This window comes from Amphiura filiformis, chromosome 6 (genome assembly GCF_039555335.1).
Source record: "Amphiura filiformis chromosome 6, Afil_fr2py, whole genome shotgun sequence".
Classification (NCBI taxonomy): domain Eukaryota; kingdom Metazoa; phylum Echinodermata; class Ophiuroidea; order Amphilepidida; family Amphiuridae; genus Amphiura; species Amphiura filiformis.
The window spans coordinates 72,564,845-72,580,875 of NC_092633.1; the positions used below are offsets into that span (position 1 = coordinate 72,564,845).

The 16,031-nt window shown below is 35.5% G+C and overlaps 1 protein-coding gene across 1 annotated transcript in view; it reads left to right on the plus strand.

Moving 5' to 3' along the window:
• Positions 1-16,031, plus strand: part of LOC140155990 (uncharacterized) — a 188,152-nt gene that overhangs the window by 57,373 nt on the left and 114,748 nt on the right.

Consider the following 16,031-nt stretch of genomic DNA (forward strand, 5'->3'; position numbering starts at 1 on the left):
CACTAAAAAAATGTTGCCAACGGTGGTTGGTTAACGGTACATGCGTTTAACTTTGATACCCCTAGAAGAACTCTTAATGTGGTATATGTGGATATTTCTGGAATATGCAAATTAGAGGGCAGCTAGACTATATAATACATTAGAACATATTATAAACACTTTGACCAAGTTTCAAGGCTTTTAAAAGTATGCAAATATTGGCAAAAATTACATACTAATGAGCTTTTCCAGTCATTTTAGCTCATTTACTTATAAAAACAGTAAGATACAAAGAAAATATAAATTGATATATTTTGAAAACCTTGTGTCCGATTTGCTTCAAACAAAAGGCATATTGAGAAGTTTGCTGTGCTCTACTCAATTAATCTGTTTAAAACATGCATAGAGTCCTTCCAAAATGCCTCAAATACCACCTTAATGTGTCACACAAGCTCTTGTGTCACACTATTCACATGCATATTGGTCATGTTGGTAGGGAAGGAATGATTGCACCCACCCAGTCATGGCCTGGTTCTAAATAGTCTCATGGGGGATCCAAGTCTCTTGGGTATGTTGTCACAGGTAAGATTGAGTTGAAATTAATCATGAAGTATTGCATTGCCATGACTTGAGAATATCACCATCAATGTTTGCTGCCTTTATTAGTGCCTTGTGATTGCACCCATGGACAATATAAGCATACCTGTACCTTGCTCGAGAAGTCTTGCTTTGAATTTGTCCTCACCGATAGATTCGCATTAGAGGCTAGAGTCTGAAGCTGTCAAAATCTAGTAGAACCACAACATTCTAGTGTTAAATAAAAGTCTGTCATTAAGGGATCTAAAATGAGCGTTTATTATGCGTTTTCGACAGTAGTTTTTTTGTGGGACATGAGAGCACCTCAGACCTATCGAATTGCATTCTGAATACTGAAGCATGTCTTTCTGATATCAAATAATTTTCATTTTTGAAAATCACAATATAATAAATTTTATGACAAATTATAAAAATTTGATATTTTCAAATTTTTGATATATAACAGTCCTCGAAGTAAATTATATAAATCTAATGATATATCCTTAAAGTGTATGTAGCAGGGAGGAAAAGCCGACGGTCAATTGAAAATTTTGACCTTTCATATTGAAGATATGGATTTTTTTTTCCCAAAAGACCTAATTTTTTTTTTGGTGTTTTGGGAAAAAAATCCATATCTTCAATACTGAAAGGTCAAAATTTTCAATTGATCGGCGGCTTTTTCATCCCACCTACATACACTTTAAGTATAAATCATCAGATTTATAAAGTTTACTTCAAGTACTGTTAAATATCAAAAATATCAATTTTAATGATTTGCCATAAAATGTGTATTAAAGTGCTAATTTAAAAAATCAAAATTATTTGATATTAGAATGACATTCTTCGTATTCAGAATGCAATTCGATATGTCTGATGTGCTCTAATGTCCCAAAATAAATACTGTCCAAACGTTCATACCCCATCCCTTAAGGGTATCAACCCTAACCCAACCCATGTTTTTTTGCTATTGGAAGGGAAAGAAGATACAAAAAAGGATAGAAGATGAACAAAGAAGTCACTTGGTACCCCGGGATTCCAACCTCAGACCCCTTGCATGCTATGCAGAAGGTCTTATTATTTTGTTGAAGACAATATTTGTGTATGTTATCACAGTTGACATTTGTCATCTGATACACAGCCTCAGATAGGACTTGTATGATTAAGATGGTGATGATATTTGCAGTAGAAAACTGTATCACAGTATTATCTCTTGTTAACAAATACAATATTCAGCCAGCATTTGAGTTTACTGTCTGTGATGGAGCCCTACATATAACACTTGGTTGATTCAGATGGTGATATTTGGCATAGATATAATTGCAATTGTAGTTTATGTTAAATGTTGCCAGCTGATGCCAACTGTATTAAATGTACAGGTTTACAATGTGTGTCTCATTCTGGATCCATTTATAGGGACAATTATCTTTGTCTATGAAATTTATATAGGATTATCAGATATTTTCTGCACAAATATTTTATCAGCGGATCAGCAATAATCAATTTGATCATATTTCATGCCTATTTCTTTAAATAACCCGCCCTGTAAGTATTAATTATTGCTATCCTCGGTGTCCACTGCCAAGTTACCGTAAAAACTCGATAGTTAGCATATGTAATTTTTAAACATGCAAACTTGGAGAGCCCCAGCCACATCCACAAAAGTGTAAAGCACATGTTTTGAGCAAATCATCGATACACATAGTTATATACGAACAAGTAAACCTGCAAATGTGTGTTTCAAGCCACAGCAGCTGAAAGAATATCTCATCATGCATTGCAGTATATCTGCATGCCCCATAGCAAATAGAGCCGCTTAGATATTGAGAGCTATGGATAGTTTCACAATACTTTAGGGGTCATATTTTTGCAAACTTAAGTCTAAGCTTCCCTTATTTAAGCGAGTTATTTAAAGTAGAAGCAAGGGATTTTGTGTACATTTTCTATGGCATATTCAGTTCTATTATGGTGCCGCAAAGCATAATGGGGTTGCTGCTGTGGTTTCAACCCCATTTTGATCAGTTGGTAAAGTGCCAGACTTTTGTACAATTTCATGTTTTCAAAAGCGCTAGATAGTAAGCACGTATGCTATCTATTGAGTTTTTACGGTATGTCAATTGCATAATAAATACATAATAATAATGATATTGAGTTGAAAGCATTTAAACTGTGTAAAATAATAAAACAGAGCAGGATTTTTTTAACTAAGTTATTTGTTGTCATGGTTTTAGCAATTTTTAAAAATGCTAATTTTCAAGCCATGATTACTTGACTCTATATTTTAATTAAATGCTTTGCTTTGTGTGAAGTATGATTTAAGAGCCAGTGCAATTTGTTGTTAATATTGAGGCAATTTAATGAATAGGACTTCAGCAATATGTGTCACGTAGATAACGTAGACAATTGTTCAGCAGCAATTAAACCTCTCCTGGAAATAGGGAAATTAATCTCACAAAACCGAGTACTTTCATGTCGCTTTTATCATGTGTTATAAGTTTACAGAATGACGTCACTAGACAAAGTGAACATGGTTATCACACAATAGGGCCCAATAAATGATGGGAAATGATGAGTAGAAACCTCAACTATGACATGGTAGAATTGGATATGTTACTAGTGTTAGGTTGTGCCGAAGTCATAATATTTGGTGCAGTAGATAGCAGATGATTAGCAGGGTACACCATTGCATCAAACAAATAACTGGAAGCAAGTAGTTGTCATAGACTTGGATTGATGGCTGGCTGCAATGGGGAGATTCTGTACTTTGAATTAAGTGATTTAAAGGAGGATATAGTCTGATTTGATATCATATTGTTTGTACCTTTCATGAATGATGGCTAGACTGTAGCAATCAGCATCTTCATGAGATGAAGCTACGAATTGCAATGATATTATTCTTAAATGTAAGAGGGCCCATGTACTGCGCTGGTATGTGACCATATCTTAAATAGGTCAAAGGTCAAGTCTTCATCTGTATTTGCAACTTCATATGACCCATAACATAATGCTTCATCACCACCTCATCCTGAGTTACCCTTGCATGTCTTTGCATGTGTCTTACAGAGTTAAAATGCAACCAATGATCTGCTGAAGTTCCCTCTGGTTACCATTTTTCTTTGTCAAGTATCAAGCACTTGTCAAGATGTAATCTTTAGATCTATGCCTTATTAAAGAAACAAAAATTGCACAAAATGATGGTTCTTGTACCTATTCATAATTTAAAGAGAGAGTTTTAGGGCTTGCAGCCTTTGATTGTATAGAGAGACGTTCACATGACTATATAGTGTCTGCTTTACCTAGACAGTTTGCATGAGACAAGATTTAGAGTATAATCCCAGCAGATTTCGGCTTCAGTCCATTTTGCCCAGTAAGGTAACTTACAAGACACTGATGCCGTAAGTAACGATGGTATCATAGCGCACGCCGGCATTTCCTTGTCAAAATGGTTGGCTTCTTGTGACTCAGAAAGACCACATAGCCACCCCACCCTGAGCATTACTTAGTGCTTCAATCGACTGCATTTCCTTTTTCACAGACTTAAGAAAGTAGGTAAAATTAATGACATTGAATGGAAGGTACATGATCTGCTGTATATCATGTCCAGAAATTCAATTAAGGTGATGTGGTATTATATAGTTGGGTGATTCGCTGTAGCTGATACTAGTATTTGATTGGGTTTTTGTTGTTGATGATTTCCCCATAAATGTGCGCAATCAAATTTTTGAAGTTATTAGACTTTTCTTCTTGATCAACATTTCAAACAGGTCCCTGTTCCAAACCAGAAAACAAGATTACTTTTTGCAGCAGTGAAGGCTCATTATGTACCAGTGGTTCAATAAACAAAAGTAGTTTTGAAACTTTCAACACAAACCAATGAAGGAAAATTTAATTTACCTTGTTGTTCATTCATTTTTGTACATACACTTTGTGTAGGTGTATGAAGGTGGACTTCTCTATACTCCAAATTTTTGACATAGAATATTTGTTCAAGAAGTATTTGTTTTTCAATCAATTTCCAATTTATTTTTTAGCTTTTAAGTAATGTTTGTTTGTGGAAAATCAATTATTTTGATGTCAAATATCTGGTGAAAATATATCATCCATTTTACATCATCAAACAATTGTTAGAAGTTAAACATGACTGGAAATAGAATGGGATTAGATTACATAATAAACTAGTGGCAAATGGTGGTCATAGACCACAAACCTAGCTGGGGCATGTTGGTGTTTTGGAGGTATCTGACCCCTGCAAAATGTTCCAAAAATGTTCCCCTGGTCATGAGGTTTGTTGTCACCGAGTTTGAGTCCCATACTCCTTACAGATGCCTAGAAAATTAAATTAATAAGATTTGACCCAGATAACCTTTGACCTGACCCCTGCACAGCGCTCCAAAGTGTTCCCCTGGTCAGAAAGTTTGTTGTCACAGAGTTTGAACCATACCCCTTACAGATGTACAGAAAATGCATTTAGAAAATTTGACCTCTGCATGACCTTTGACCTGACCCCTGCAAACTGTTCGCCTGTTCATGAGATTTGTTGTCACTGAGTTTGAGCCCCATACCCCTTACAGATGTCCAGAAAATGAAATTATAAGATTTGACCCCAGATAACCTTTGACCTGACCCCTGCAAAATGTTCCCCTGGTCATTAAGTTTGTTGTCAGTGAGTTTTAACCCCGTACCCCTTACAGATGTCCCGAAAATGCATTTCTAAAATTTGACCTCTGCATGACCTTTGACCTGACTGCAAAATGTTCCATTGGTCATGATATTTGTTGTCACTGAGTTGGAGCCCCATACCCCTTACAAATGTCCAGATAATACAATTGTAAGATTTTACCCCCTTAATGACCTTTGACCCCAATTCTGAGTGTAAGGTATGGGCACTGGGTAAAGCCGATGCACATGTGTAAGTGACGTCATTGTGCTATGTAATATGTGGCAGAAGAAGCATTTTGAAGATATTTGGTTATATACCGAAAATGCCCCTTTAATGACCTTTGATCCCAATTCTGTTTGCACCATATGGGCACTGGATATAGGCGATACATATGTGCAAGTTACGTAATTGTAGGGTGTAACATGTAGGAGGAGAAGCATTTTGAAGTTTGTTGCCAGAAGAAGAAGAAGAAGAAGAAGAAAGAAAGAAGAAGCGGATAGCAAAACAGTACCTAGCTCGGGGGATTGAAAACCCCCCCAGCTAGGTAAGAAATGTTGCATCCTATGTCCAATTAAAAAGTGTACAGCGGGCTTTAGTTCTTACTTTCCAAAATGTCGCTACAAGCTGCGAGTTGTGACCTACTTTGGTATGCATAGGAGCATGAGTTATGTGGCAATAGGAAAGTTTCATCTCAAGATTCGGATAAATCATACAGCCCATGTATAGATGAATTTATAAATGTGACATGATCAAGGGGAATGAGTCACATGTCGGCAATTTTCAATTAGAAGTTTTTTACATTATTTTCTGGCAGTTTATGAATGCTACATTATGGTGGAAACCCCACCAAAATCAGACATTTGGTTACCGAGTTATGAGCAATTTATCAATGGCTGAAAACAATATAAAACAAAAGAATTTGATTACAGTTTGTTCCAATATCTCTAAAACGATATTAGCGACATCTGACTCATTCCCCTTGACCATGTCACAAATTATAAATCAAAAGTTTGCTTGTTTAATTTATTAGTATTTTTTACAGATAATTAGAAAAACTGTGAAATATGTTCTATTCTGGGTATCATACACATGTACTTGTCAACTAGAATTAATATGGTCAGCCCATGATGCATGCTTTAATATGTAAATGATCAAATGGTCTATTTCAGAAAATAAATACACATTATAGAGGAATAACTTTTCAATAAAAGAAATATCTGGATTTCCAAGTTTGCTTTCTGAAAATGACTGGAATTCCAGTAGCTTCCAGTTGCCACTGTTACTGGCAAAAGCTTGGAAATGCAAGAAGAGAGGGTTGTGCTTATTGGTATGGTGCTAGGGTATCTAATCTTTAATCTTACAAAAAAAGTGCATTTGGCCAAGCGCAATTGGTCTGTGCAATTCATTGGACGCATGTTCAAATTGCAACTATTCAAACAAAATGCTTGTGTGGACTCACACAGATTAAAAGATGTTGCATAGAAGCATGTACGAAGTTGCTGTCTTGCTGTCTGTTCTGACAGCAAGATTGTGTCTTCTTTGCAAATAATTTCTTTAACTTTTTGACTTGTCAAATTGACTTGATATGAATGCTGTTGCTAGTTTTGTTGTAATATCAAAACTATAACGCATTGTTTGAAGGAACAGTTCATAGAATTCTTGCCACCTGAAAATGGTTTATCATTGTTTTGGCAATCTTATGTTCTTTAGATAAAGTTGTGAGGGCCATGGAAAGCATTGGGAAATTTCCTGATGGGCTATGACTACTTTTGACTTTTGACTATTTGGGCTGGTTTCAATTTCTTGAAATGGATAAAAATTGACTTGTAAATTGTGTAAAATATCTTAAACTATGATCTGAAGGTGGTAAAGATAAACTTTCTATCTTGAGCCGAACAAAAGAAAATAATCTCAGAAATGAGCCAAATCAGATTCCTACCAGGGCCGATGGACTGGAACGTGGGGCCCCATCTGACCCGGTGAAGGCAAATAAAATCTACATCAGTTTCTATCATATCAGACTGTTCAGGTTGTACCTAAATCATTTGATATACCCAGTGTAGAAGTCAATGTTTGATATCACTCACTAATAGCTCATTTTGGTTGAAGTAGCTCTATATTTAGATTTTAATTTAAATTTATCCTGAGTAATTCTTCCCAATTTATTAAGCGCTTTAGGCAAATTTCCTTTCTTGTGGGATCCTGGTTCATGTCTGATGCTACAATGAAAATAGGACTGTCATTCAATATGGATCCGTTTAACAGGTTGAGGTGCTTGGACATATTGTTTCCATTCTCCTCAATTAATTACAAGAAAATTGTTTAATACAAAGAGCAAATTGTGCAAAAGACAGAGAAAATTGGAGACACACACTGAACAAAGTTACAATGAATTATATGCAAGTGTAGATTATTTAATTAAATTATCCATGTTTTATATCACTCCGATTTAAATGACTTGCTATGTCTCAACAAATAACAACAAGTAACTCAAATTGATTCATTAATCACCCTCTGCTCGAAAAACAAGCAAACAAAAAACAGGCAAAAATCCAAATAAAGAAAAAACAAAAATTAAACAAAACTTAAGAAGGAAAGAAAAACTCGTCAATTCGCAAAGTTCAAACTGACGAAGCATAATGAAAAAACAAAATTACACACAGTTGAAAAGATGAGACTGCAACATCAATTCTAAGGATCTAGGGCCACAAGTTGGCAAATTCTACATGTTTTACATGGAGCCTGAAGACCGAGAAAACTGGATCATTATGTGACCAGGAATATAATGTAAGATAGTAAGAAGCACATTGCAGAATGTATATAGGAGTGAGTTCTTCCTTGATTTGTAGATCAATAGAAGAAAGAACATAGCTTTATAAAGCTGATGTGAAGGAAACTTAGACGAGATCCATCAACATGATCAATCAGTTAGTTGGTGTTTAGAAATCATACCATACACATGGCCGATGGATCTCAAAGTTTCACAGGGAATAAATCGCTGAATACATGAAGAGAAATAGACGGATAACAAAATATAACTTCACACTAATCTTTAATTCCGCATCATCAAATATAAACAAACTATCACAACATAGATTCTGGATTGAGTATGCTAGTGCAATGTTTCCCCTTCGATAGCTGGCCTTCGAATACGAAGATTCGACATCATTCAGGATCGACGAGAGAAAGACCACGGAGCGATATATTTAAATAATTGATTAATCGAAAGAAAATAGTGCCATGCATAACAAAGCTAAATTTTTTAATCGGTCCATGAATGCAGAATTGATATACAATCATGCTGATTGGCTGATCACCAATCATGACAACAAGAACGGTTAAACCATTGGTCAATGAGCAAGTAAAAGGGATGGAGACTTCACTTCTATGCATTCTATGATCATCATTGCAACTCAGAAATAGGAAATTTATTTTAGGGAATGGAACTCAAGTAAAAAAGATGGAAGGTGTACAAAATTCGTCTGCCCTAAATGTGAAAACAGGATTAACCTCTGATGGACCCAGCAGATATCAGCAAGCCGCTTAAAATTGTGATCAGTGTAAGATACAGAAATTCCCTCAAGTTGCATCTTACATTCACTGACATAGTCCTCGCTTACACAGAGAGAAGTCGATTTCAAATGCGACCGACTAAGCATTAGCATAAATTATTTCTTAACGGGGTATTTATATGGTAGTGGACTTCAAAACAAATTGTGAATTTGACTTTTATGCCATCACTTGCTCATGCTTCAAATAACCATTATGAAGTAGACTTTTAATTACGTGTTTGTTTACACTAGTCGACTTTGAATTCGACAAATGTTGCTCCGGGTCGAAGTCGACTTCTGAAGTCAAGTTCAAATTACGAGAATCCTGTTTACACACAAATGAAGTTCAGGCTCTGTGTAAATGGGATCATAGTCAGTTCCAATCACGCATCCAGATGTTGGGCGAATGCAGAATGTTTGGCAAGTGCAAGTGTACTTAGTTTTTAATTATTTTATTTTAGATGGAGCATCAGTATTAAGCCCAAATAACCTCTTTTCTGTTCTTACTCCATTTACTAGTTAGTGAAGACAATTGCCTGGCAAACTCTGCAAGAATTTCTTATCTAAACCCGAGACCATAATACCTAAATGGTCTCAGATCTAAACGTTAATTTTGAATGAAACACACTGTAGGCAGAGTGACATGCACCTTGACTATATGCGGCTTGTCAGGTTTAAACCAATTTTGTAATTTGACATACTTTATTATAAAACAGGAAAACAGATTTTTCTTCCTAACAACTTTTGCCTTCCTTAAACTGGGCTTGGCTATAAAGCTTGGGAGTCTGTACAATATTTATGCTTTAGGGACTGAATAGATAATAACTTGGTACTGGTCAACTTTAAGATGGAAAGGTAATTGTGTTCAAAGGTGCTCTTTGCACAGTTTTCACAATTTAATTTTGATGCAGTATTAACAGATTTAGAACATTAATTTCATTGGGCTTCTTGAAAACAAAGACTGAATAAACTATAACTATGAATTATGAAAGGTACCCTGGATAAATTTAAATCCACATAACTTTTGATCTGTCATGCAAAATTTCCTTTGTTAATGCTAGGATTTTCTTTAATTTTTATTTAAATGAATGAATATGCAAGATCATGTATTACAAAATATTGGATTCAAATGTAGCATTCTCCAGAGTTTAATTTATAGCTGGCTTATGTTGACACAAATTGTTCTAAAATATCTCAAGTAGGAGAATTTGTATGAAAATTAAACAGTAATGTTCATATATCACAGTACTAACAATACAACCAAACTTACTTGCAGCAACGCAACTATTTGTGTATATGTAATGAAAAGTGTATGATAATATCTTGACTATAAATTCTTAAAATCCAGCAAACGCATTTAATGTTCTTGAAAATATTTACAAAATGTTAGAAAATGTTGCCATAAAATGCTTAAATTATAAGTTTGAATAACATTCAAAGACATTTTGAAAACTTGCTGCAAAACATCCTAACAGAATATTATTTTAAAAATATTTTGCACAAATGGTTACAAATTCTTTTTACAATAACATTTTTAAAATGCAACATTTTTTCCTTCAAAATGATTTTAACCATTTTCATGACCTTATTTAAACTGACATTCAATGTTATTAAACGTTTCCACCAAAACCAAAAAAAAAGACAAAAAGAAAAAAGACAAAAGAAAGACAAGCAGAACAAACAATAAACAACAATAGTAAGGCATTGTTTTATTTGCAGGTGTTTCTATTATTTGACTGATGCTTTCACCGATCATCATTACATCATATCCAAGAAACAATAACATGATCATTGCTCATGTCCCCAGAAGTCACAGGAGGACCCCCTTCCTCCCTTGAGGTAATATATAGGGGAAATTTTGACCAATCCCTTGGGACACTGGGCCTACCGTCACCTTGCAGCTAAAGAGGCTTATTTTTAGTCACAAGCAGTACTTTATACATCGTTCCATGAAATTTACAAGCATAGAGTATCCTCCAATGACAACTTCAGGATAGGTCTGTCTGTATCTTAACCATACTGGATGGATATATGAATTCTTATTCTCACTTATTGACACTGCAATGTGATACACAGATTGTCTTAACTGATGGGGGGTACAAGGTGAATTTCATGTTTCACCTTTGAACATACCCGAAAGGAAGTATTTTACCTGAAGAACAGGAAGGCAGTGTCCCAGACGTAACATAACCTGATGGAGCTACCTGGGAGCTGAGCAGTTTTCATGGATTTATACTAAAAAGTACTATTTCTACAACCATGTGAAAGGGATTGCCTATATATAAGGATAATAATACAGATCTGTATCAAGATGACTGCGTGGCCGGCGAGTTTGTGTCTTTTTATTGATTTCCTGGTGTTTACCATGATATGGGTTGCTCTGGCATGGTTTACATCAATCGTGTGGACCAGTAAGTTTTAGTCATGCATGGTGCGTGAGGTATAGGTGCTAGTGCATGCATAGTGGGGATACACCTGGTTACTGGAGATTGCTGAGGGCATCTTCTGATCTTGTCCTATTATGGGAGTGTCCAGAGCCGACTGAATTAGGTACCATGGCCTGGTTTACTTCAGAGGGCAGTCCAGTCCAACCATGTGTCATCCGGCCATGATGGGACTAAGCATTCCGGATTTTAGTACAACTCTGGATAAGTGAATTTTGTGTAATTCTACATTGAATGTCTAAAGTGCTAAATTTAGGAACACAGCGGATTAATTAATTGGGTAATAACACTGAAAGATGTTATTTGAGCGTTTCATTCAAAATAGATAATGTCCTTCTAAATGCGTCAAAGCATTCAAACATATTTTCCTTTGACGGTGACGATGACGACCACGTGGCCGAATAATGGGGAGATCTCTATTAAATGTTCAGATAGGAGAGGCAGGGCATTATATAGTTTGTGTTTTGCACATCCAGAACTTCAGTGTTCAACTCTGAAATACCTGTCCACCTTTATAGCACTTCTTAGTTTGAAAAATCAAAGTTAATGTCAAAGTAGATGTTCTAAACTGGTTCTCATATATATCATCCCCATTCTTGTATTTCTTTGAGCAAATTATCATCAGTTGCCTTCATATCTTCATTTGCCTTCATTTTCTTTTTATAAATTCTAAGGAAAATATGGCATCATATGTGAGCCTACACAGCGATGGATTTATGTTGTGGAGTGAGTGTGCAGAATTTATTAAAAAAATTAACCTTTGAGGGGAAACTGGCTTATGCATATTAAGTGCACTTTTCAAATGGCTTTTCTTGTATTTCATTACCCAAGAATATGAAATGTTTTGTGAATTGTTCTTCCAAATTTGTAAATTTCTTTTGGAACTTTGTTTGAAGTGAACATTTTACATAGAAAATATACATTCCTGTGGATTTAGAGTGCATGTCTGAGAATAAAAAATTGTATTCAACCTAAAAACCATATCCATATTGTGAATAACATAAGCATATATGTCATCAGCAGGATGTTAAGTTTAACATCTACCTCGGCAGCATGTACCATAATCCATAGTCTTCCTATTCAGCACAGGTGCCCACCCTCAAACTTTTAATTTTCACCGTACACATTGTAATAAATGCAAACAAGTAATATACTTCAGAATTTCAGTAGGTTTTCAGCTGTCTTGGAAAAGCCATACACTAAAAAAATATAATCAGAGTTTAAAATTTGTGAGCAATTATCTTAATTGAAATTTGGGGAGAGAGCAAAAATAGCCTAACCTGAAAATTGTAAATGCTATTGCAGAATGATAACCTCATAGCAAAGTACACAGTTCTATAGTGAGTGAAGAAAGTATGACAGTTGGTATGATACAATGATACTCAGAGTGACTATTGATATGATGCTCCTGATGCCACATTGTTTTGGTTCAAATCATTTTGTTCCATTCAGCAATAATTCCACTGATATGGAAAGCCTATGGGAATACTGTAAGTTCTGTAACCATGGTAACAGTTATTGATTTATACCATTCAGGAATTGATTATTGTTATTGTATATATTATATCTCCTGTGAATGGATGGTTTTTTTTTTTTATATTTCTTTAGTTTTCTTCATGTGTTTTGCCCACAAAGCTGCAAAGTGAACCAAAACACTTTTTTTTTAAAAGCTAAGAACAACCAAGTGTGGGGAGGGGGCTTACCTGTTTGTGACATTCATTTGGTCATCATATCACTTTAATGTCAGACATCGTTCTACCATGATGCCCAGGGTAGGATGTACAGATAGACAGCCAGGAATTACCCTGATTGGATCTGCTGCAAGGCCATTGTCATTCACTGCATGAGAGAGCCACTAATTGTTTGATATTTGCCTCCACCTGGAATTGAACTTGCACCATAGTCAAACACTTTGACTGGTCAGTGGGCCACACTGCTCTTATCTTTCAGGATTTGTTTTTTTGGAAAGTTGAAAATAAGTAACAGGACAAAGTCAATTTCAAACAAAAGGACTGTTCCTGGATGAATTTGGGTGTATCCTTTGTGTAAGAGAATACCAAACAAATCCCAACTCTAATCCTAACCCTAACCCTAATCCTACCCAAACCCCAACCCTTACCTTAACCCTAATTCCTAACCCTAACACTACCCTAACCCTAACTCTATTAGTATTTTGTGCTCTCTTACACTAAGGATAAACCTGAATTTGGTGATACCTATATTAAACAGGGTTAGTTAGCATGGTTAGCAAGGTTTCAGTATATAATTATCGTAAACATGATAAATGCACAGATTTACCATGCTTACTTAATGCTCAGATGCAGATTGCACAGTCTCTTGGAAGTCACAAACAAAGGTGTTTTGGAAGTCAAAAATTGTATAAAAGGTTAGATGTATTTCCCCAGCAGTGGCAAGACCTCTCATTCATTTATAGTTTATTGTCATTATAATTATCTTATGTAGTATGTATTTGAATGTTAATTTATATTCATGTAATTCAGTAGTTTAGATGTATTCTATATGACCCCTGGGCACCCCTGAAAGACAGGGCCTCCCCAGGCAAAGACACATAGGAGAGCCACATTGCCAAGTGCAGCTTACCTAATCACAGTAATGTTCATGTCTTTTGCAAGAGTTCTTTGCAAGAACAGACATAGTCAATCCACACACATAGGCCTGGGTAGATCATGGTAGATAGGACACTTTCATCTTTGCATATTTCCTTTTCCGCTTTCAATTTAAAGCTAAAAATAGTCTGTAAAAACTGTAAAAATGTATATACTTACGGTACTGTCTTAAAGAAATAGTTTGTATGATAAGAGTAAAGATTTGTGGAATAAACTGATGAAAGGGTATGGTACGAGAGTATCAGGGTTGCTGGCTATACCTGGAGACAGATGAATAACACTGGTAGCCCTGGTTGATATGAGGGGCAAATTCCATTTTTAAGAAAAAATACATTCTGGTGTATTGTATATCTTTCATCATGGATTTTTAGCTTTTATAATACCACCCTAAATATTGCTTTCCCAGGGAAGGGTGAAAGTAATAATAAGCTCCCATTTATAAAAGATCAGCAAAAAGGGGGAACAAAGAGAATCTCTCTGTGCTGTCCCTTCATGCATCTTGTTGTGCGCCCTCAATATCTCATTCAATATATTAGCAAGGATTTGAACTTGTGAAGTACGATGATGCCTGAATTCATCACCAAATTGATTCATTAATCAATTCACTTTGAGACTGATACCAGCACTTTGTTCCAGGAATTCAAGAGCCACAAGATGCAACTACCCTATTTACTCCTTTTCCCATTTGTGCATGCACTTATTGGGCCTTCCAGAGACAAAATATGCATCAGCTAAGTTATTCATAGAGGGTGACACAATATTATTAGCCGATTTGGGAAATTAGTATCGGAACAGAATAGGTCTAAGTGACAAAAGATGCTAAAATGAGTTACAAGTTATATTTTGAGTTTAAGTCTGGAAGGAATGTTGGTCTTTTGTATTCTGCAAAATGAAATTGTCCTATTTTTACCTTGATTGCTTTGATGAACCCAGAGATAAACATAAATCACACACATACAAAGTGCACCCACCACACATCCCACACACCCCTACACATAATCAGCACACAAAAGGCATACAGATATGCAAACACACAAGGCCGTAGCAAGCGGGGCGGCAGGGGATGCCATGGCCGCCCCACTTTTTGAGAAATTTGTTATGTTTTTCTTTATATCTTTATTTCAATATTGGCGTATATTTGTATTTTGGCCGCCCCACATTTAGGACATTTGCATCATTAATTATAGACCTTTTTTTAAAGTGTCACAAATAGTGGACCATATTGCCAAATGATGCAAGCAAAATAAGATATTTTTGTTGTCATGTGATATTTTTGTTGTCAATGTGATTGTCAATTCTAACCATAAAAGTTGTACAATAGAACTGCAGGCATAGTGTTACCAAAACAGGAAAATCATTCCTACCATTTGAGCCAATATTGACCTTTGGCAACTCATAATCATTTTCCTGTTACACTGTTATGTGAAAGTATATTGTACTTATCATTGATTACGAGGGAGGTCTGGTTTTTGTAGTATATTTTATGTGTGTTACGTGCAAAAGGTTCAAAAGGTTCGTGGATGTTTGATGAATTCTATATTACTCATTTATGTGTGACCAAGTCAGTTCAATTAGAAATAATAAAAACCATCATGCTTATCAGGTGGGAGCTAGTGATGAATTCATAATGAGTAGTTGGATGTGAGAAAAAGTTTAAATGTCATTTATACTAAAGCTTATTGGGTGATATTTATGACAATTCTCATTGCTTTGATTAAAATTAGGTTTTAATTAATATTGGTCCACAACATTAGACTAGTACAGGTAAATTAAACCTTTCACAGCTATAGACGAATCCAAGTAGCCAAGTCATGGTCAGGATTTGGTCGGACATCTTTGGGTAGCCGCTAGCACCAACCTGGTGTTTTGAGCGTCCAATTGTGCAAATAAAAGCCGCCTAACACCTAGAGAAGATGCAAGGACGAGGAGGGTTAACAGAATAATAGCTAATAATATATATAATGGAGATAATCCCGTCGCATCTATTCATATACATAGTCCTTTTGTTCGCAAGTACATCAATGCATAGATACCGCGTAAAATCCGATTATTATGTCACTTCAACAACGTATAGACCATGCTGTGTGTTTTGTCGAAGGGAACTGTATTGTGTTATTCTTTTGTCTACCTGTGTTTTCGCGGAAGGTGTAAAACGGGTGATGGAATGCAGTTTAAAATTTCCGCCAAGGCTGAATCA